Source organism: Cucurbita pepo, chromosome 9, assembly GCF_057944985.1.
Source record: "Cucurbita pepo subsp. pepo isolate OVF chromosome 9, ASM5794498v1, whole genome shotgun sequence".
NCBI classification, from domain to species: Eukaryota; Viridiplantae; Streptophyta; class Magnoliopsida; order Cucurbitales; family Cucurbitaceae; genus Cucurbita; species Cucurbita pepo.
This window is the reverse complement of record NC_141806.1, coordinates 4,619,789-4,642,034: the sequence shown is the minus strand read 5'-3', so window position 1 is coordinate 4,642,034 and position 22,246 is coordinate 4,619,789. Positions and strand designations below refer to the sequence as shown.

At 39.0% G+C, this 22,246-nt stretch overlaps 7 non-coding genes across 7 annotated transcripts; 3 read left to right on the top strand and 4 right to left on the bottom strand.

Annotated features, from left to right (window-relative positions):
* Positions 1-124: 124 nt before the first annotated feature.
* Positions 125-196, top strand: TRNAK-UUU (transfer RNA lysine (anticodon UUU)). The gene has a single exon. It is a non-coding gene; the product is annotated as a tRNA-Lys (tRNA).
* A 9,965-nt stretch (positions 197-10,161) lies between these two features.
* Positions 10,162-10,233, bottom strand: TRNAH-GUG (transfer RNA histidin (anticodon GUG)). Its single transcript has one exon. It is a non-coding gene; the product is annotated as a tRNA-His (tRNA).
* Positions 10,234-10,480: 247 nt separating this feature from the next.
* Positions 10,481-10,552, bottom strand: TRNAH-GUG (transfer RNA histidin (anticodon GUG)). Its single transcript has one exon. It is a non-coding gene; the product is annotated as a tRNA-His (tRNA).
* Positions 10,553-14,795: 4,243 nt separating this feature from the next.
* On the bottom strand, positions 14,796-14,867 carry TRNAH-GUG (transfer RNA histidin (anticodon GUG)). The gene has a single exon. It is a non-coding gene; the product is annotated as a tRNA-His (tRNA).
* An 89-nt stretch (positions 14,868-14,956) lies between these two features.
* On the bottom strand, positions 14,957-15,028 carry TRNAH-GUG (transfer RNA histidin (anticodon GUG)). Its single transcript has one exon. It is a non-coding gene; the product is annotated as a tRNA-His (tRNA).
* Positions 15,029-16,519: 1,491 nt separating this feature from the next.
* On the top strand, positions 16,520-16,606 carry TRNAK-UUU (transfer RNA lysine (anticodon UUU)). The gene has a single exon. It is a non-coding gene; the product is annotated as a tRNA-Lys (tRNA).
* A 535-nt stretch (positions 16,607-17,141) lies between these two features.
* TRNAK-UUU (transfer RNA lysine (anticodon UUU)) lies at positions 17,142-17,213 on the top strand. Its single transcript has one exon. It is a non-coding gene; the product is annotated as a tRNA-Lys (tRNA).
* The last annotated feature ends 5,033 nt before the right edge of the window (positions 17,214-22,246 follow it).

Genomic DNA, 22,246 nt, shown 5'->3' with positions numbered 1-22,246 from the left:
TTGTAGGCTTTCATCACATCCTTGACCTAGCAAGACACCAGGGTTTACTCATCATCACTTTTTTGTGCGTAAAAAAACTCTCTCTAACAAGTGGGGACAACATGTGCTACAATTGTTTTGATAAGCAGTCTTAGCTCAGTGATAGAGCGCGTGGCTTTTAACCACGTGGTCGTGGATTCGATCCCCACGGATTGTGCTATATAAATTAAAAATATCTGCAAAGAACCCAACGACTCTTTGTCTCGAGAATAGTCTTTAGGACTATCAATATATACCACCAACCTAATACAAAATATGGGTATAAAAATATACCCAATAAGCAACACTCATTTAAATAACTCTATCTAACAACAAGTGGGGACTGATGGTGTTAATATAACACATGCGGAAGCAATTTGGATCTTAGGCACTTCGGGCACTTCTAGAACATCAATTATAGTAAATAACTAGCATGTTTATAAGTATTAAAACTGAATGAGTTTGAATACTAACCTTTTGTAGTTCAAACTTTTTTTTTCTCACGAACCAGTTTCGAACCACCACTAGTGTCTTCTCCACTATCCTCCGACCTTAGAACGGGATTGTGGAATCCGGTGAGTGACTAAACTTGGGAGGAATTTTGTATATATGAAGAGAGTGTTTGTGAGAGGTTTTTCTTAAGGTTTTTCACCAAGAAGAAGAAGACCTTCCATGCACCATGATCACTCTATTTAAAGATTCATGTTTGCATGTTCATGCAAATTTGAGATCACCAAATTTTGACACTTAAAATTCCACTCAAATGTTTGGGATTATGTGGCAAGCATGCATGTTTGAGTTAACCAAATTTTGACACTCAAAATACCACTCAAACTTGTGGGGTTTATTTGGCAAGCATGCAAGTTTGGTTAAACCAAATTTTGACACCTCAAAATTCCACTAACATGGATTTTTCCATTAAATGAAGTCAACATTTTGACTTTCTTCATTTTAATTCAAATCATTTTAATTCAACATTTTGACACCTCCTGGTGCTTTGACATTCATTGGACCATAGAGATCTGTATGCACGAGTTCTAAGGTTTCTTTGGCTCTATAACCTTTTTTGGAAAATGATCGTTTAGTCATTTTTCCCTCAAGACAAGACTCACATGGAGGTAAAGAGTTGTCTTCTAACTCATTTAGAAGTTCTCTTTTAACCAATCTCTCAATCCTATTGAGATTAATGTGGCATAGTCTTAAGTGCCAATGATAGGTATTAGGAGAAATCTTTTGTCGTTTATTTTAAGTTTCAGCTGTTTTAAACATCTTGGTGTTTAAAATAGCTTTTGTTTCGCTCGGTTTTAACATATATAAGTTGTTTTCTAGTTTTGCAGAACAAATATGAATAAATTTTTTGCAAATGAACACTTCATTGATTTCAAAAGATACTTATCTCCAAAAAACAACTTTAAATTTCCTACTAATCTTGCTGAGACAATCTCTCCTATCCAAGTTGAGTTGTCATACTCTACTAAACATATTTCTACAATGAGTAAATCATATTTGCAATGAGACATCCAAGTTGAGTTGTCATACTCTACTAAACATATTTCTACAATGAGTAAATCATATTTGCAATGAGACAATCTCTCCTATCCAAGTTGAGTTGTCATACTCTACTAAACATATTTCTACAATGAGTAAATCATATTTGCAATGTTGTGTCTTTTCGGCTTTCTTCTCTGCAAGCTATTTTGGGCAGTTTCTCTTCTAGTGCCTTCGGCTTTCTTCTCTGCAAGCTTTTTGAACCTTGTGTTTCCTTTATTTGCTTTTTGAAGCTTGTGTGAAGGAGTGACTTTTAACCTTGTGTCTCCTTGCAAATGTCGCTGCTGGGATTTGAGCCCAGGTCTCCATGACCACAACGTGGAATTCTTACCACTAAACTACAGCCACTTGGATATTTAGCCGACATTCATCAATTTCTTGATTAAGGATAAACCAACAAGTGGATATTTAGCCGACATTCATCACTTTCTTGATTAAGGATAAACCAACAAACTTCAAATTTGCTCGTTGGTAGCTATAAAAAGTAGATGTGGCTATTGGGATTCGAGCCCAGGTCTCCACGGCCACAACATGGAATTCTCACCACTAAACTACAGCCACTTAGATATTTAGCCGACATTCATTACTTTCATGATTAAGGATAAACCAACAAATTTGCTCGTTGGTATCTATAAAAAGTAGATGTGGCTGTTGGGATTCGAGCCCAGGTCTCCACGGCCACAACGTGGAATTCTCACCACTAAACTACAGCCATTTGGATATTTAGCCATCATTCATGGCTTTCATGATTAAGGATAAATCAACAAACTTCTAATTTGCTTCACCAATTTGTTCATAAAAGTCAATCGGGTGGTTTAAATTAGGTTAATATGCTTCAATGGTTTATAGAAATAAAAAAAAATCAAATGTGGCGGTTGGGATTTAAGCCCAGTAGGTATCCACAATCACAACATGAAATTCTCACCCTTAAACTACAACCTCTTGGATTTTTAACCCATCTTGACATGATCCCATCACATATAGCTTTTATACATGGTATAACCTATCATAACATAACATAGCATAGTATCAAATAACATAGTATAGTATAGCGTAGCATATCATTCATACATATGACATATGCTGGGGCCATAGGACGTGCCATCATATATAATACAATTTATCCAACCAAGCTAATAGTGGAGTCACTTACTTGGTTTGCCCAAGACGATGTTATTCAACCATCCATTTTGAGTAATTGCCATCCATTTTGATTCCAACAAAACCTTGGCCACGAATATTACTTAGAGCCTTGTGGAGATTAAGTCTAGACACTTGAATCGTCAAAAAGCATCAAGAAATAAGGAAGAACTCAAGGTAAGTTTTTGAGTTTTTCATTCTTAGTTTTTCTTGAGAGATGGGAGATTCAAGGAGATTCATATTACAAAATTTAGTAGGTTGATCTAGAAAGTATTTGCATATTTTTCGTGATGAAAATTAGAATCGAATCGAATTAGAAGGAGTTCTGGTGTTTGTTGAGAAACAATAATTTTGAATGAGAATGTAGGTCAATTTTGAATGAGAATATCTCTTCTATGGTTGAAAATAAACTACAAGAAAAACATCTTTGTAATAATGGATTATTTACTCTAATACTTTGGTGGAGGAACCAAGTTGATTCAAGTTTGCTATGAAAAGTAATGAAAATATAAAGAAAATTGAAAAAAATCATAAAATTCTTCGAATTCTAAAAATTAATTGTGCAGATGGAACATTCGATTGACACGTCAGACATCGAGCAGTGAAACGCAACAAAGCTAGCGGTGGAAAGATGTCGAACTATAGGAGTAATGCGTCTGCCAAGCGTGTGGAAATGTGTCATGGTTTGACTGGAACAATGCATTAGACTTCCACGGGAGACGCATCGCTTAGACCTAACCTAATTTGACCCTAAATTGTGACCCTTCAACCCGCGTGCGACTCAGTTCAGTACCCACCACCAGATCCATGATTCGACCTGACTCAGAGCGCCTAGTAGTGAGCACTACATGCTGCCACTAGAAAATTCATGGGTAATTGTCGCGCTCGTTGGGGTTCAAAGTCGAGTGTTGACTGCGTGCTGCCCATATGCCCGCACATGAGTCTCCATGCATTGTTGCGCGCGTAAACTTCGAATGTACATTGAGAATTGTTTTACAATCGTTTTGTCTCCCGATCCACTATTTTTTCGTCCCAGTTGCAATTTGACCTTAATGTCACTTGAATCAGAATCAATGAGTGAATTTTCAAGAAATTTGGAGCCTCCAATAAGTGAACGCATGTATGATCTTGGTAAGTAGCCATAGATTCTTTAGGCAAGTAATATTTTAGGGAACACTAGAACGTGTTATCGTACAAACATATCTTGCCTTAGGTGTTCAAAATATGCATGTTTAAGACTCTAGAAGGGCTATTTGGATGAGAACACTATATATGTTATGAAAAATGACTGAAATGCCCCTGGGATGAGAATTTAGGTACATGCCTACTTTAATGATTTTTGTTGTGATTGAAATGAGGATATGATATTGTGATATGTACCTTGGGCAATTGATAGATTTTATTTTCCGGTTGAGTTTGCATGAATATTTCGTCCTTACATGATTGATATTAATATCTCTATAAAAAGTTGAACGAATGTTTTGAAAATATTCTCCGTTCTTTATATGATTGATAAGAGTATCTTCCTAGTTAAGTTGAGGGCGCTAGAATTAGAGCGATTTTCTAGTTGACCTAGAACAATATACTTCTAGAGTACCAAGCCCCAATGGATTGTGAGCATCAATCACAAGTATAGATATAAGAGCACCAAGAGGTTGGGATAGCCCTATGATGTTAGTCCTGAACGTCCTAAAAACGATAGACAATATTTAAAGCGTCTAGACGCCCTAAAAACCTAGTAAGCCTCCTTAGCAAGATTGATTTGGAAAGCCTTATAGGGTTATTGGTATTATGAACGATGTAACCAAAACCTCCAAAGAAATTTGAGTTACTAATGTGTGAGGGACGGATCAAGGTTGATGTCTCAATTTCGAAAACTAGTCCTAAGTAAGGGCTTGACACCACATAGATAATTAGCTCTTTTATTTCATGTAGAAATGAGTCATGACTGACACCTCAATTTTATAAGTTGGTCCTAAAGAGAGACTTGGGATTACACAGGTAGTTATCTTAAAGCAAAGTATTTCTATTGCATGTAGAAACAAGTCAAGGCTAAAGTTGCGATTCTGTAAATCGGTCTCGAAAATGACTTGAGAATACATAGGTAGATATCTAAATGTGAGTATTTCTATTACGTGTAGAAACGAAACATGATTAACACTGTGATATTGTTGCTTACTGGGTATTTTTATACTCACCCATATTTTTTTTCAAGTGGTCACAGGTTACCAGTCGAGGTGGGAGAGTGTTGAGGAGCCGTGCTTTTACATAGGGATGTCAACCGAGGGCATCAGTTTATCCAATATTTTCATGGGTTGTTGTACTATTGTGTATAACATTCCCATTTTTGGTTTGTATACTAACGTGAACAAAGTCTGTTTTGTATTTTTTATTTTGGATTTTTATTTCAAGAATGATGTAGTATGATTTTAACTCATGTGAAATTTTTACTTTTTTTTTTTGTTTTTTTTGTTTTTTTTGTTTGTCTTGTCTATTATTGTGTTGTTCTTTTAGTCATGGTTTGAGATTTAAAACCTTAAAAATGGAGTTGTAATAGGTTCTGATATTAGCTGACAATTGGTTGTATTTGTAGATGAAAGCATCCTTCAGATATAACTGAGTGATTGACTCATCACCTATCGTTAAGATATTGTCGGTAGTCTTTCTCTTCCTAAAATTGTATCCTTCGACTCAATCGATGCCTCCAGAACATTTTGGTTAGTCGTCTTTCAATCCAATCCAAGCGGGTGATACTTACAGAAGTCCCTGAGGTACCTAGGCTCTCTTGACTTGCTAACATTGTTTTTGTCGCATCAGTTCTCCACATTTGTTGTAGCAACATGAATCAGAGACCGTAGGGTCTCCATGGACATCATCACCATATGGGAGGAAAAAATATAAGAAGATATTAAAGCACAATCAAGCTATCTTAGCGTCACAAAAAAACATGCATCAATTTCAGGGGTACTAAGTGATGCTACTAGTTACTCAAGCTATGACTTACATACATAGTTGTAAAAAGCCATCTTAGCTCAGTGATAGAGCATGTGACTTTTAACGACATGGTCACAGATTTGATCCCCACAAATGGTGCTATAAATTAAATAGTCTGGAAGACATATCAACATATACCAATCCCCACAAATGGTGCTATAAATTAAATAGTCTGGAAGACATATCAACATATACCAATCTAATAAAAAATATGGGTATGATATAGAATATATAAATATACCTAGTAACCTCAAACTCATTTGTAGGCTCATCACATCCTTAACCTAGCAAGACAAACAGTTTACTCATCATTATTTTTTTCTGCCTCACGAACTCTCTCTAACACGTGGGCACAACATGTGCTACCATAGTTGAAAAGAACTTAATGACTCCTTATCTTGAGACACCACGATTTACTCTCATCGTCACTTGTTTTCAACCTCAAATAACTCTCTCTAACAAGTGGGGACAACATGTGCTACCATTGCTGTGACAAGCCATCTTAGCTTAATGGTAGAGAGCGTGGCTTTTAACCGTGTGGTTGTGGGTTTGATCCCCATAGATTGCACTATAAATTGACTAGTCTTTTATAGAACATTGAGATTTACTCGTCGTCTGGCACTTTTTTTTTTTTTTTTTTTTTTTTGCCTCAAATAACTCTCTCTAACAAGTGGAGAAAACATGTGCTACCAAGGTTGTGACAAGCCATCACAACTCAGTGGTAGAGCACGTGGCATTTAACCACGTGGTTGTGGGTTTGATCCCCACAAATGGCGCACATACCCAGTAAGAAAATACCTCATTTGACACTCTCTTACAAACATGTACAACCAACCATGGTTGTGACAAGCCATCTTAGCTCAGTTGTAGGGTGTGTGTAGTCTTTAACCGTGTGGTTGTGGGTTTGATCCCCATACATGACCAGTCTTTAGAACGTACCTAACATACCCAATATATACTCAACCTAATACAACATATATGGGTATGGCTTACTCATCATCACTTTTTTCTGCCTCAATCCCGTTGGCCATGTAGTTGTCCAAGGTCGTGTGTAGTCTTTAACCATGTGGTTGTGGGTTCGATCCCCATACATGACTAGTCTTTAGAACGTACCTAACATACCCAATATATACCCAACCTAATACAACATATATGGGTACGGCTTACTCATCATCACTTTTTTCTGCCTCAATCCCGTTGGCCATGTAGTTGTCCAAGGTCGGGGCTACCCCTTATATGTACCAGCTCCAATGACTATCCACATGATTAACACCCATCTACAGGACGGATCCACCATGCAGGGTAATCCATTTAAACTATCAAGTCACACATCATCCTTAAGAAGTCTCATGCCTAGCTTAACGGTATCGTACTAGAGCATAACGACATTGTACTAGAGCGGAAAGGTATTGTACATGTGTTAACTTGCTCGTCATCTCTATGATGGTTTGACAGTCTTAACATGGATTCACATTTTGAAGTTCCTCTGTTTTGACTCATCGAGTTTGGATCGATCAAGAGTACTAGAGCCATATCCTTAGATCATCTCACAATTCTAATGCACTCTGTCTACCGGAGACATTCCATCATAAGTCATCGTCTAGCCAAATTGATGCTTTCACTCTCCTCCGAAATTTCTTCTATTACTTATTCTCTATAGAGAGGATCAGAGATTGAACCACTTGGATTCAATGTACAATCAATCATGCATACAGTCATACATGCTTAACGGGATGATGATATCCATAAAGTACCTAGAACGCAGATATATATTTTCTTATCCTCTGATTTAGCACGATTATGTACTAGTAGTAGAAATACAATCCATTACATCACTCGAAAGGGAGGGGAAGTAACGCTCATGTATCCATTACTCACAAAGAGTAACTATGCAACATGGTCGATTTAACTTATAGGCACATACAGGATAAAAAAATGTTAAATTCTAAGTATGTTATAGGATCGATAAACATGTATGTTAACTTCTAAGTCAGGATCCTAATGAAAGTTGGATCCTTCCCTCAAAGTTCCTCCCTTTTCATATTGTCAATTACAGGATCATAATTTTTTTCAAACGGATACCGCTTTCGAATTTCCTATCTTACCTTTTCTAATAAGCTCTATTTCAATGTTTGCAATCTAGAACATCGTATAGGATCATCGCATAAACAGACTACTTTGCTTGCTTTCTAACAAGTGTGTCTTAAGAAAAAATGTTCGATTTGCCATGAAGCTGACGAAAATCATCACTAGCATCTGTTCGTTACGTGACAAAGTGGAAAAGATCTTCATGTCAAGAAGTTCCTTAGAGATGTTCTCTCGAGATTCATGCAGATTGTTACCTCCATCGAGAAAATTAACGACCTTAAGAATATATCGGTTAAGGTGGTCGTTAGTCGTCTTAAAGTCCATGAGGAGAGACTTCATGGCTATGAAGATAAAGATGAGGAGAAGCATGTCTTACTCACACACGAGGTGTGACTCGCACGAACAAAAAAAAAATGTGGTTGCTTCTTCAATTTTAGTTACGAAGGGACATGGCAACCACAAAAAGGAAAGTAAAGGTTGTGGGCGTGGTCGCAAACGTGGCACAGAGGAGCCGTAAAAATATCTCACAAACCCATGACGATATGATTCACTAGAAGAATAAGAGCATGATTAAGTATTACTCTGGTAAAAAATATAAGTATATGAGTTAGAATACTGCAACAAGAAGTGCAGTGAGGAGGAACCTGTTCGTAGATGGAGACGACCAAGTGAAGGCCAAGGTGGGTCTCGTCTTGACGACTCATGTTTGAGGAATAAACAAGCAAACTTCTAATTCTTTCCAAGTTTCTCATTCTAATTTAAGGAGATCAATGTTTTGTGTTTGATTCATGTTTATATGTTTAATTTTGCACCCATGTCTCTACGGTCACAACGTGGAGTTCTGACCACTACATTATAGCCATTTCAATATGTTGCCCATCATTCTTCATAATCTACAACTAATCATCATAAAGACATGTGTTAGATACAATCAGAAAATAGAGAGTTGGGTTGTGAACTCTATTCGAGGTTTAACAAGGACCATACCGAACCATTACGAATGTCATACCAGCGGTTGTAGTTAAAAGCAGAACAATGTTTCATGTCGAGGTTTCATGTCCGGTTCGTGCCTAGGTCTCCACAGCCACAACAACGTAAAATTCTTAACACTAAACTACTGCCACTTCGATATTTAGCCCATCATTCTTCATAATTTACAACTAATCATTAGAACGCATGTGTCTAATCTAATCAGAAAATAGAGGGTTGAGTTATGAACTCTATTCAAGGTGGAACAAGGACCATACTGGACCATTATGAATGTCATACCAGTGGTTGTAGCTAAAAGATGAACAATATTTCATGTCGGATGGATTTATTAAAATTTATGTGTCTATGTTTCATCCTTATGAGAGAATTAGAAAACAAATCTCAAATGTGGGTGTATGGATTCAAGCCCAAGTCTCCACGACCACAACGTGGATTTCTCACCACTTACAACTAATTATTTTGGGTTGTGAACTCTATTCGAGGTGGAATAAGGACCATACATACCATACGATACCATTACGAATGTCATAATGCAGGTGGAATACTCACCACTTACAACTAATTATTTTGGGTTGGGAACTCTATTCGAGGTGGAATAAGGACCATACAGACCATACGATACCATTACGAATGTCATATTACAGGTGGAATAAGGACCATACGGACCATACGGTACCATTACGAATGTCTTGTCATATAGCAGTTGTAGCTAAGAAAAACAATGTTTCTTGTCTGCTTTATTAAAATTTGTGTCTATGTTTCATCCTTGGTGCATGGATTCAAGCTCAACAAGGTAGATATATATTAAGACATGTGTTATTGAAATTGGTGCATGGATTCAAGCTCAACAAGGTGGATATATATTAAGACATGTGTTATTGAAATTTAGAAAACAAATATTCGAGGTGGAATAAGGACCATACGGTACCATTACGAAAGGACCATACGGTACCATTACGAATGTCTTGTCATATTGCTGTTGTAGCTAAGAAAAACAATGTCAATGTGGCTATCGAGATTCGAGCCCAGGTCTCCACGGCCACAATGTAGAATTCTCACAACTAAACTACAACCACTTGGATATTTAGCCATCATTCATCACTTTCATGATTAAGGATAGACAAAAAAAACTTCTAATTTGCTTCACGAGTTTGTTCATAAAAGTGTAGATGATGTGGCTACTGGGATTCAAGCCCACGTCTCCACAGTCACAACGTGAAATTCTCACCACTAAACTATAGCCACCTAGATATTTAGCCAACATTCATCACTTTCATGATTAAGGATAAACCAACAAAATATTTAGGCAACATTCATCACTTTCATGATTAAGGATAAACCAACAAACTTCAAATTTGCTCGTTGGTAGCTATAAAAAGTAGATGTGGCTGCTGGGATTTTAGCCCAGGTCTCCACGGCCACAACGTGGAATTCTCACCACTAAACTACAGCCACTTGGATATTTAGTTGACATTCATCACTTTCATGATTAAGGATAAACCAACAAACTTCAAATTTGCTCGTTGGTAGCTATAAAAAGTTGATGTGGCTGGGATTCAAGCCCAAGTCTCCACGACCACAACATGGAATTCTCACCACTAAACTACAGCCACTTGGATATTTACCCGACACTCATCACTTTTATGATTAAGGATAAACCAACAAACTTCAAATTTGCTCGTTGGTAGCTATAAAAAGTAGATGTGGCTGCTGGGATTCGAGCCCAGGTCTCCACGGCCACAACGTGGAATTCTCACCACTAAACTACAACCACTTGGATATTTAGCTGACATTCATCACTTTCATGACTAAGGATAAACCAACAAACTTCAAATTTGCCCGTTTGTAGCTAATAAAAGTAGATGATATTGGCTGACATTTGGTTGTATTTGTAAACGAAAGCTTCCTTCAGATACAACCGAGGGATTAGCTCATTACATATCGTTAAGATCCTATCAATAGTCTTTCTCTAGATCTTTTGATCCAGTACCCTAAAATTTTATCCTTTGACTCAATCAATGCCTCCACAACATTGGGGTTAGTCATCTTTCAATCCAACCCAAGTGGGTGATACTTACGGAAGTCCCTCAAGGATCTAGACTCTCTTGACATGCTGACATTGTCTTTGTCGTTTCAATTTCCCTTATTTGTTGTAACAACATGAATCAGAGATGGCAGGGTGTGTGGACAATAAGACCACCTACTTTCTAGGTGCCTCCCTATATGAAGAACTCGTGTGTGGGATCAGACTCTATCTAAGCCCTTGTTGTGTCTTTTCGGCTTTCTTCTCTGCAAGGTATTTTGGGCAGTTTCTCTTCCAGTGCCCGTTTTTTGCCTCAAATAAGTCTCTCTAACCAAGTGGGGACAACACTGTCTCGAGGGCACCCACATGGAATTCTCACTACTAAACCTACAACGACTTCAATGTTTAGTACCAACGTTGATCTCTTCTTGACGTCTCATGATTGAGGGATAAACAAGCAAACTTCTAATTCTTTCCTTCAGTAGCATCTCCTTGCAAATGTGGCTACTGGGATTTGAGCCCAAGTCTCCATGGCCACAACGTGGAATTCTCACCACTAAACTACAGCCACTTGGATATTTAGCCGACATTCATCACTTTCATGATTAAGGATAAACCAACAAACTTCAAATTTGCTCGTTGGTAGCTATAAAAAAAGTAGATGTGGATGCTGGGATTCGAGCCCAAGTCTCCACGGCCACAACGTGGAATTCTCACCACTAAACTACAGCCACTTGAATATTTAACCATCATTCATGGCTTTCATGATTAAGGATAAATCAACAAACTTCTAATTTGCTTAACCAATTTGTTCATAAAAATCAATCGGGTGGTTTAAATTAAGTTAATATGCTTCAATGGTTTATAGGAATAAAAAAAAATCAAATGTGGCAGTTGGGATTTAAGCCCAGGTAGGTATCCACAATCACAACATGAAATTCTCACCCTTAAACTACAACCTCTTCGATTTTTAACCCATCTTGACATGATCCCATCATATATAGCTTTTATACATGGTATAACCTATCATAACATAACATAGCATAGTATCAAATAACATTGTATAGTATAGCGTAGCATATCATTCATACATATGACATATGCTGGGGCCATAGGACGCGCCATCATATATAATACAATTTATCCAACCAAGCTAATAGTGGAGTCACTTACTTGGTTTGCCCAAGACGATGTTATTCAACCATCCATTTTGAGTAATTGCCATCCATTTTGATTCCAACAAAACCTTGGCCACGAATATTACTTAGAGCCTTGTGGAGATTAAGTCTGAGCCTTGTGGAGATTAAGTCTAGACACTTGAATCGTCAAAAAGCATCAAGAAATAAGGAAGAACTCAAGGTAAGTTTTTGAGTTTTTCATTCTTAGATTTTCTTGAGAGATGGGAGATTCAAGGAGATTCATATTACAAAATTTAGTAGGTTGATCTAGAAAGTATTTTGCATATTTTTCGTGATGAAAATTAAAGTCGAATCGAATTAGAAGGAGTTCTGGTGTTTGTTGAGAAACACTAATTTTGAATGAGAATGTAGGTCAATTTTGAATGAGAATATCTCTTCTATGGTTAGAAATAAACTACAAGAAAAACATCTTTGTAATAATGGATTATTTACTCTAATACTTTGGTGGAGGAACCAAGTTGATTCAAGTTTGCTATGAAAAGTAAGGAAAATATAAAGAAAATTGGAAAAAATCATAAAATTCTTCGAATTCTAAAAATTAATTGTGTAGATGGAACATTCGATTGACGCGTCAGACATCGAGCAGTGAAACGCGGCGAAGCTAGCGGTGGAAAGATGTCGAACTATAGGAGTAATGCGTCTGCCAAGCGTGTGGAAATGTGTCATGGTTTGACTGGAACAATGCATTAGACTTCCACGGGAGACGCATCGCTTAGACCTAACCTAATTTGACCCTAAATTGCGACCCTTCAACCCGCGTGAGACTCAGTTCAGTACCCACCACCAGATCCATGATTCGACCTGACTCAGAGCGCCTAGTAGTGAGCACTACATGTTGCCACTAGAAAATTCATGGGTAATTGTCGCGCTCGTTGGGGTTCAAAGTCGAGTGTTGACTGCGTGCTGCCCATATGCCCGCACATGAGTCTCCATGCATTGTTGCGCGCGTAAACTTCGAATGTACATTGAGAATTGTTTTACAATCGTTTTGTCTCCCGATCCACTATTTTTTCGTCCCAGTTGCAATTTGACCTTAATGTCACTTGAATCAGAATCAATGAGTGAATTTTCAAGAAATTTGGAGCCTCCAATAAGTGAAGGCATGTATGATCTTGGTAAGTAGCCACAGATTCTTTAGGCAAGTAATATTTTAGGGAACACTAGAACCTGTTATTGTACAAACATATCTTGCCTTAGGTGTTCAAAATATGCATGTTTAAGACTCTAGAAGGGCTATTTGGATGAGAACACTATATATGTTATGAAAAATGACTGAAATGCCCCTAGGATGAGAATTTAGGTACATGCCTACTTTAATGATTTTTGTTATGATTGAAATGAGGATATGATATTGTGATATGTACCTTGGGCAATTGATAGATGTTATTTTTCGGTTGAGTTTGCATGAATATTTCGTCCTTACGTGATTGATATTAATATCTCTATAAAAAGTTGAACGAAAGTTTTGAAAATATTCTCCGTTCTTTATGTGATTGATAAGAGTATCTTCCTAGTTAAGTTGAGGGCGCTAGAATTAGAGCAATTTTCTAGTTGACCTAGAACAATATACTTCTAGAGTACCAAGCCCCAAAGGATTGTGAGCATCAATCACAAGTATAGATATAAGAGCATCAAGAGGTTGGGATAGCCCTATGATGTTAGTCCCGAACGTCCTAAAAACGATTGTCATATTTAAAGCGTCTAAACGTCCTAAGAACCTAGTAAGCCTCCTCAGCAAGGTTGATTTGGAATGCCTTATAGGGTTATTGGTAATAAGAACAATGTAACCAAAACCTCCCAAGAAATTTGAGTTACTATTTGTGTGAGGGACGGATCAAGGTTGATGTCTCGATTTCGTAAACTAGTCCTAAGTAAGGGCTTGACACCACAGAGATAATTAGCTCTTTTATTGCATGTAGAAATGAGTCATTGCTGACACCTCAATTCTATCCTAAAGAGAGACTTGAATCGGTCTCGAAAATGACTTCAGAATACATAAGTAGATATGTAAATGTGAGTATTTCTATTACATGTAGAAACAAAACATGATTAACACCGTGATATTGTTGCTTACTGGGTATTTTTATACTCACCCATATTTTTTTTCAAGTGGTCACAGGTTACCGGTCGAGGGCATCGGTTTAGCCAATATTTTCATGGGTTGTTGTACTATTGTGTATGCCATTCCCATTTTTGGTTTGTAACTAACGTGAACAAAGTCTGTTTTTTTTTTTGTCATGGGTTGTTGTACTATTGTGTATGCCATTCCCATTTTTGGTTTGTAAACTAACGTGAACAAAGTCTGTTTTTTTTTTGTTTTGTTTGTCTGTCTGTCTATTCCCTTGTTCTTCCTTGTTCTTTTAGTCATGGTTTGAGATCTGAGTGATTGACTGCCGACATTCATCCCTTTCATGATTAAGGATAAACCAACAAACTTCAAATTTGCTCGTTGGTAGCTATATAAAAGGTAGATGTGACTGCTGGGATTCGAGCCCAGGTCTCCACGGCCACAACGTGGAATTCTCAACACTAAACTATAGCAACTTGGATATTTAGCCGACACTCATCACTTTCATGATTAAGGATAAACCAACAAACTTCAAATTTGCTCGTTGGTAGCTATAAAAAAGTAAATGTGGCTGCTGGGATTTGAGCACAGGTCTCCACGGCCACAACGTGGAATTCTCACCACTAAACTACAGCCACTTGGATATTTAGCTGACATTCATCACTTTCATGATTAAGGATAAACCAACAAACTTCAAATTTGTTCGTTGGTAGCTATAAAAGGTAGATGTGGCTGCTGGGATTTGAGCCCAGGTCTCCACGGCCACAACGTGGAATTCTCACCACTAAACTACAGCCACTTGGATATTTAGCCAACATTCATCACTTTCATGATTAAGGATAAACCAACAAACTTCAAATTTACTCGTTGATAGCTATAAAAGGTAGATGTGGCTGCTGGGATTTGAGCCCAGGTCTCCACGGCCACAACGTGGAATTCTCACCACTAAACTACAACCACTTGGATATTTAGCCAACATTCATCACTTTCATGATTAAGGATAAACCAACAAACTTCAAATTTGCTCGTTGATAGCTATAAAAGGTAGATGTGGCTGCTGGGATTCAAGCCCAGGTATCCACGGCCACAACGTGGAATTCTCACCACTAAACTACAACCACTTGGATATTTAACCAACATTCATCACTTTCATGACTAAGGATAAACCAACAAACTTCAAATTTGCCCGTTTGTAGCTAAAAAAAGTAGATGATATTGGTTGACATTTGGTTGTATTTGTAAACGAAAGCTTCCTTCAGATACAACCGAGCGATTGACTCATCACGTATCGTTAAGATCCTATCAATAGTCTTTCTCTAGATCTTTTGATCCAGTACCCTAAAATTTTATCCTTTGACTCAATCAATGCCTCCACAACATTGGGGTTAGTCATCTTTCAATCCAACCCAAGTGGGTGATACTTACGGAAGTCCCTCAAGGATCTAGACTTTATCTATGCTGACATTGTCTTTGTCGTTTCAATTTCCCTTATTTGTTGTAACAACATGAATCAGAGATGGCAGGGTGTGTGGACAATAAGACCACCTACTTTCTAGGTTCCTCCCTATATGAAGAACTCGTGTGTGGGATCAGACTTTATCTAAGCCCTTCGTCCGAAACCCCAATCATGCTTTGTCTCTCTCCTAGTGCTTGAAGCAATAATCTATCATAATGGAACAAAATATAAGAAGATATTCAAGCACAATCAAGGTATCTTAGCATCACAAAAAAACATGCATCAATTTCATGGGCACTAAGTGATGCTACTTGTTACTCATGCTCTGACTTACATACATGGTTGTGACAAGTCATCTTAGCTCAGTGATAAAGCGTGTGACTTTTAACCACATGGTTGCGGGTTTGATCCCTACAAATGCGGCTATAAATTAAATAGATACAAAGGACCCAATGACTCTTTATCTCGAGAATAGTCTTGAAGACATATCAATATATACCAATCTAATAAAAATATGGGTACGACATAGAGTATATAAATATACCCAGTAACCTCAACTCATTTGTAGCCCTTCATCACATCATAAATGTACCCAGTAATCTCAACTCATTTGTAGCCCTTTATCACATCCTTAACCTAGCAAGACACACGGTTTACTCATCATCACTTTTTTCCTGCCTCCTTAACCTAGCAAGACACACGGTTTACTTATCATCACTTTTTTCCTGCCTCCACGAACTCTCTCTAACAAGTGGGCACAACATGTACTACCATAGCTGAAAAGAACCCAATGACTCTTTATTTGAGAATTGTCTCCGTCTTAGCTCAATGGTAGAGCGTGTGACTTTTAACCACATAGTCGTGGGTTTTTGCAAAAGAACTTAATGACTCCTTATCTCGAGACACGACGATTTACTCTCATCATCACATTTTTTCAGCCTCAAATAACTGTCTCTAACATGTGACGATAACATGTGCTACCATTGTTGTGACAAGCCATCTTAGCTCAGTGGTAGAGCACGTGGCTTTTAACCACGTGGTTGTGGGTTTGATCCCCGTGGGTTCGATCCCCACAGATGGCGCTTAAATTATATAAATAGTTTCCAAACAACTCAATGAGACTAGTCTTCGTAAATACTCTTTTTTTTGTGAAGGCTTGATATCTACTCTCACCGTCATTTTTTTTTTTTTTTTGCCTCAAATAACTCCCCCTAACAAGTGGGAACATGTACTAACATAGTTGTGACAAGTCATCTTACCTCAGTGGCAGAGCATGTGGCTTTTAACCATGTTGTCGTGGGTTCAATCCCCACAGATGGGGTGCAACCATACCTAGTTTTAACTCTCTCTTGCACGTGGGGACAACATGTGCTTCCATATGTGACAAAGCGAGATGGTGCAACCATACCTAGTTCTAACTCTCTCTTGCATGTGGGGACAACATGTTCTTCCATATGTGACAAAGCGGTTCTATGCCCACAAATGGCAAGTTATAAATTATAAATAGCTGCAAAAAAACTCAATGACTAGTCTTTATAACATACCAATAAGCAAATACTCACTCTTTCATATCTCTCTAACAAGTGGGGATAACATGTGCAACCTTTGCTGTGACAAGTCATCTTAGCTCAGTAGTAGAGCCTGTGGCTTTTAACCACGTGGTCGTGGGTTTGACCCCCACAGATGGCGCAACATACCCAGTAAGAAGATAATTATATTTGACTCTCGAAAGGGTAACTATGCATCCCTTAACTTTGGAAAGGGAGGGGAATATAACGTTCATGTATCCCATATGTTGCAACATGGTCCATAAACATGCATGTTAACTGGGCACCAAACAGTGCCCATCTTGACGGATATGGTTAAGATAAGCTAGCAAACCCTATAATTCTTACCACCAAGGGGCTCGTTGACCTTATTTTGATTGTTCATGATTAAGGGTAAGTTAGCAAACCCCTGGATATTCCTACATTATAATTTTCATATCATACATCAATACAATACTTCGAGATGGAACAAGGACAATACTGGATGACGATTAAAAATGTCTTACTTACGAATGTCAAATGTGGCTGCTCGAATACGAGCCTAAGTCTCTACGGCCACAACGTGGAGTTCTCACCACTAAACTATACTATAGACATTTCGATATGTTGCTCATCATTCTTCATAATCTACAACTAATCATGAGAAAGACGTGTAAGATACAATCAAATATTGGTGCATGGATTCAAGCCGAGGTCTCCATGATCACAACAACATGTTATTCTCACCACTAAACTACAACCACTTCAATATTTAGCAGATTAGGGTTGAATTCGAGCCTAAGTCTCTACGGCCACAACGTGGAGTTCTCACCACTAAACTATACTATAGACCTTTCGATATGTTGCTCATCATTCTTCATAATCTACAACTAATCATGAGAAAGACTGTAAGATACAATCAAATGTTGGTGCATGGATTCAAGCCGAGGTCTCCATGATCACAACAACATGTTATTCTCACCACTAAACTACAACCACTTCGATATTTAGCGGATTAGGATTGAAGTGGTCCATACCATTACGAATGTCATACTTGTGTTTTGTAGCTTAAATCAAAACCATGTTATGTGTGTGTGGCTATTAGGATTTGAGCCCAGGTCGTCACAACCACACTTAGAATTCTCACCACTAAACTTCACCCATCATTCTTCCTAATCTACAACTAATCATTAGAAAGCATGTGTCTAATCCAAGGAGAAAAATAGAGGGTTGAGTTGTGAACTGGTTTTAAGTTATGTTAATATGTTTCAATAGTTTGTAACTAAAAAAGGCAGATGTGGCTGCTTGGACTTGAGTCCAGGTCTCCATGGCCACCACGGGAATTCTCACCACTAGACTACAACCACTTGGATGTTTAGCAATCATTCACCACTTTCATGATTAAGGATAAACAAAAAAATTTCTATTTGCTTCACCCGTTTGTTCATGGTTCATAGCTAGAAAAAGCAAATGTGACTATTGGTATCTAAGTCTAGGAATAGTTTGTTCATGGTTCATAGCTAGAAAAAGCAAATGTGACTATTGGTATTTGAGTCTAGGTCTCACTTGGATATTTAGCTTAATTTGTAGCTTGTAGTGGTTTTGAGTTATATTAATATGCTTCAATTGTTTGCAGCTAAAAAAAGTAGTTGTGGCTACTAGGATTCTTGTCTAGATCCCCACATCCACCGTGAATTCTCACCACTAAACTACAACAGCCACTTGGATATTTAGCCAACATTCATCACTTTCATGATTAAGGATAAACAAAAAAACTTCTAATTTTCTTCACTTTTGAGTTATGTTAATATGCCTTAATGGTTCGTAGCTAAAAACAATAGATGTGGCTACTGGGATTCGAGCCTAGGTCTCCACAACCACAACGTGGAATTCTCACCACTAAACTACAACCACTTGAATATTTAGTCATCATTCATCACTTTCATGATTAAGGATAAACAAAAAAATTCTAATATGCTTCACCAGTTTGTTCATAAAAGCTCGTTGTGGTTTGCAGTTATGTTAATATGCTTCAATGGTTCATAGCCGGCCACAACGTAGAATTCTCACCACTAAACAAGCAGTGATGTCGCACTCCTCCATGCCGCCACCGAGTGTCGACGTCTCCATCACCACCACCAAGAGGCCGGCACTGCAAGACGGACGTCGAGTTGTCATCGAGCGACTGATCAAGGAGATGACCGCCTCTTTGCAGTACCCGATGCACGTCAACCTACAGGCGCAAGGGTTGTGGCACGCTGTCGAGCCTGAGGAAGAAGAAATGATCGAGTATCAGGAGGATTACTTGGCATTTGCTGCCATACTACGTTCTGTGCCTCCAAAGATGCTAGCATCTCTCTCCACCAAGCGCACCGCGCAATCAGCTTGGGAGGGGATCAAGTCTCGCCGGGTTGGTGTGTAGCGAGTGCGGGAGTCCAACATCGAGCAGTTGCGGAAGGAGTTTTTGGAGATCCGCTTTAAGGACGACAAACTGAGGAGAAATGTCTTCCACGCCTGAAGCTCCACGACAACTCTAGCGAGAGCAACGGGTCTATCTCCTCAATCGGTCGCCAATGCGAAGCCTCGATGGGAAGACGCCACACAAGGCCTGGTACAACAAGAAGCAAGCGGTACATCATCTCTGAGTGTTCATCTGCATCGCATATATGAAGATCACACGTCTCCACCTCGATAAGCTTGATCCTTGGGGGCTGAAGGTCGTCTTCATCGGCTACGAACCCGGGAGCAAGGCGTACAGGCTCTATGATCCTACGGGGGGGCGTGCTCACTGATCGCGCGACGTCGTGTTTGACTAGAACACCTTCTAGTGGTGGAACAATGTGACCGAGGTAGACCAAAACCCAAATCAATTCACGATGGATTACCTCGTTATTGAGCTGGGAGAAGGAGGAGCACAGCATCGGGCATTATCACCGTCACAACAGCTGTACCGGACACTACTACGCCTACACTTACCACAACTCCTGCTATGCCCCCTTAACCAGTTGAGTTCGTAACACCACGTACTACGGACTCGACACTGGATGCCAATCACGATGATGGTCTGGCAGCCAGATATCGAAGGATTGAAGACCTACTGGGAGGAGGTGAACCATGGGGACTGGCGGCGCGCGAGCTCTTAGAAGAAGTGGCTAAACCGCATGCCATTCGCGCGGATGAATCGAACTCCTTCGCCAAAGCAAGAAGGAACCCGTGTTAGCTGAAGGCAATGAAGGAAGACGTGGAGTCTGGAGGACATCTCATCAGAACACCGAGCCATAGGGCTAAAATGGGTATCAAACTAAAGCGAAACGAAGAGGGAGAAGTTGAAGTATAAGGCCGGTCTAGTGGCGAAGAGCTATGTCCAGAAGCAACGAGTGGACTTCAAAGAGGTATTCGTGCCAGTTGCAAGGTTGAAATCCGTTCACCTGTTGCTGGCAATCGCGGCACATTGCTCTTGGGAGGTCCAACACATGAACATGAAGTCCGCTTTCTTCAACGGATAGCTCAAGGAGACTGTCTACGTCTGGCAACCACTTGGCTTCCTAGACAAGGACAACTTCGGCAAGGAACTGCGCTTGCACAAGGCACTCTACGGGCTTTGGCAAGGACCACTAGCCTAGAACGCAAAGCTCGATAATACTCTGCTGTCGCTGAAGTTCAAGAGTTGTGCCTCTAAGCATGGCATGTCGGCGAGCGGCGGCTGATTGTGGGAGTGTACGTCGACAACCTCATAATCATTGGAGGCGACATGGAAGTTTTTGGAAGATTCAAGAGGGAGATGTCAAAGAATATGAAGATGAGCGATCTCGACGTGCTCAGCTACTACCTCGGCATCGAAGTACAATAGAGTACTGTCGGCATCACCATCGCCAAAGTGCGTATGCGAAGAAGCTGCTGGACACAGCTGGGTTAGCGGACAGTAGCCCTACAAGGACACAAATGGTGGCCCAGCTCCAGCTAAGTAAGGCCGGCACTATGATGACAGTCGAAGCTGTTGGAAAGAGGGATAGTGAAAGAGATAGGAATAGATGAGAATAGATAGAAGCTGCAGTGCTTTATTAATGTCTATTGACTTGATGCTTAGAGGGTTACACAATTCCAGTATTTATAGCTAATACACTGGACTAGAAATAGTAAATCATGCAAATCTAGATAAATTCAAATCTACTAACAATCTTCTAAAATCTCCTAAAATCTTGGTAGTTTGAATATTTGAATCATATCTCAACTACTTCAAATCATATCTTCATTTTGAATACTTTGAATCATATCTCAACACTCCCCCATGATTCAAAGTTGCAGATGTAAGTACAGAGCTTTTCTTCTGACAAGGCCTTCGTAAGTATGTCTGCTTTAACCCGTACATTGTCTGTCTCAGCTTGTATACCTTTGTTTCTTTGTCTTCCTTTATGAATCCCTCTGGCGGTGTTACATAAACCTCTTCTTGTAAGTCTCCATAAAACTTTTCGTTTGGTAGGTCAACCATATCCCATGTTTCATCTTTCTTAAAGGATTGCATCTCTACTGCCATGGCTTTCTTCCCGTCTTCTTTTTCAGTTGCTTCTTCATAATTCATAGGGTCTGAAACAGTAAGAGCAAATTGACATGATGCATATATGTCAGCTAAAGATTTATACTTCCTTGGAGGTGTCTCATCTGAAAGTTCTTCAAGAGAAGAATTGCTGTTCAGTGATTCTGAAGATGATGAATTTGACACACTTTGTGTTGCAGTGGATGCACTGGGAGATGCACTGGAGTTTACCCTTGTCTCTTCATTTGGGGAAACTTCAACTGTAATATTTTGCTGCTCCTGTTCTTTACTCCAATCCCAACTCACATTTTCATTAAATATTACATCCCTTCTAACTAAAATCTTTTCACTGATGGGGTTGTATAATTTATATGCCTTTGATTGAGTACAATAGCCAATGAAAATGCATTTTTCAGATTTTTCATCAAGCTTTTGACGAATTTGAGGATGTTTCAAAGCATAAGCAACACAACCAAAGATTCGTAAATGACTTACATATGGTTTCCTTCCATGCCATGCTTCATAAGGAGTTCGATTCATAACCGCCTTTGTTGGTGAGATGTTTAATAGATAAACAGATGTTGCTACGGCTTCGGCCCAAAATTGGTTTGGAAGTCTCCTTGCTTGTAACATACTTCTTGCCATCTCCACAATAGTTCGAT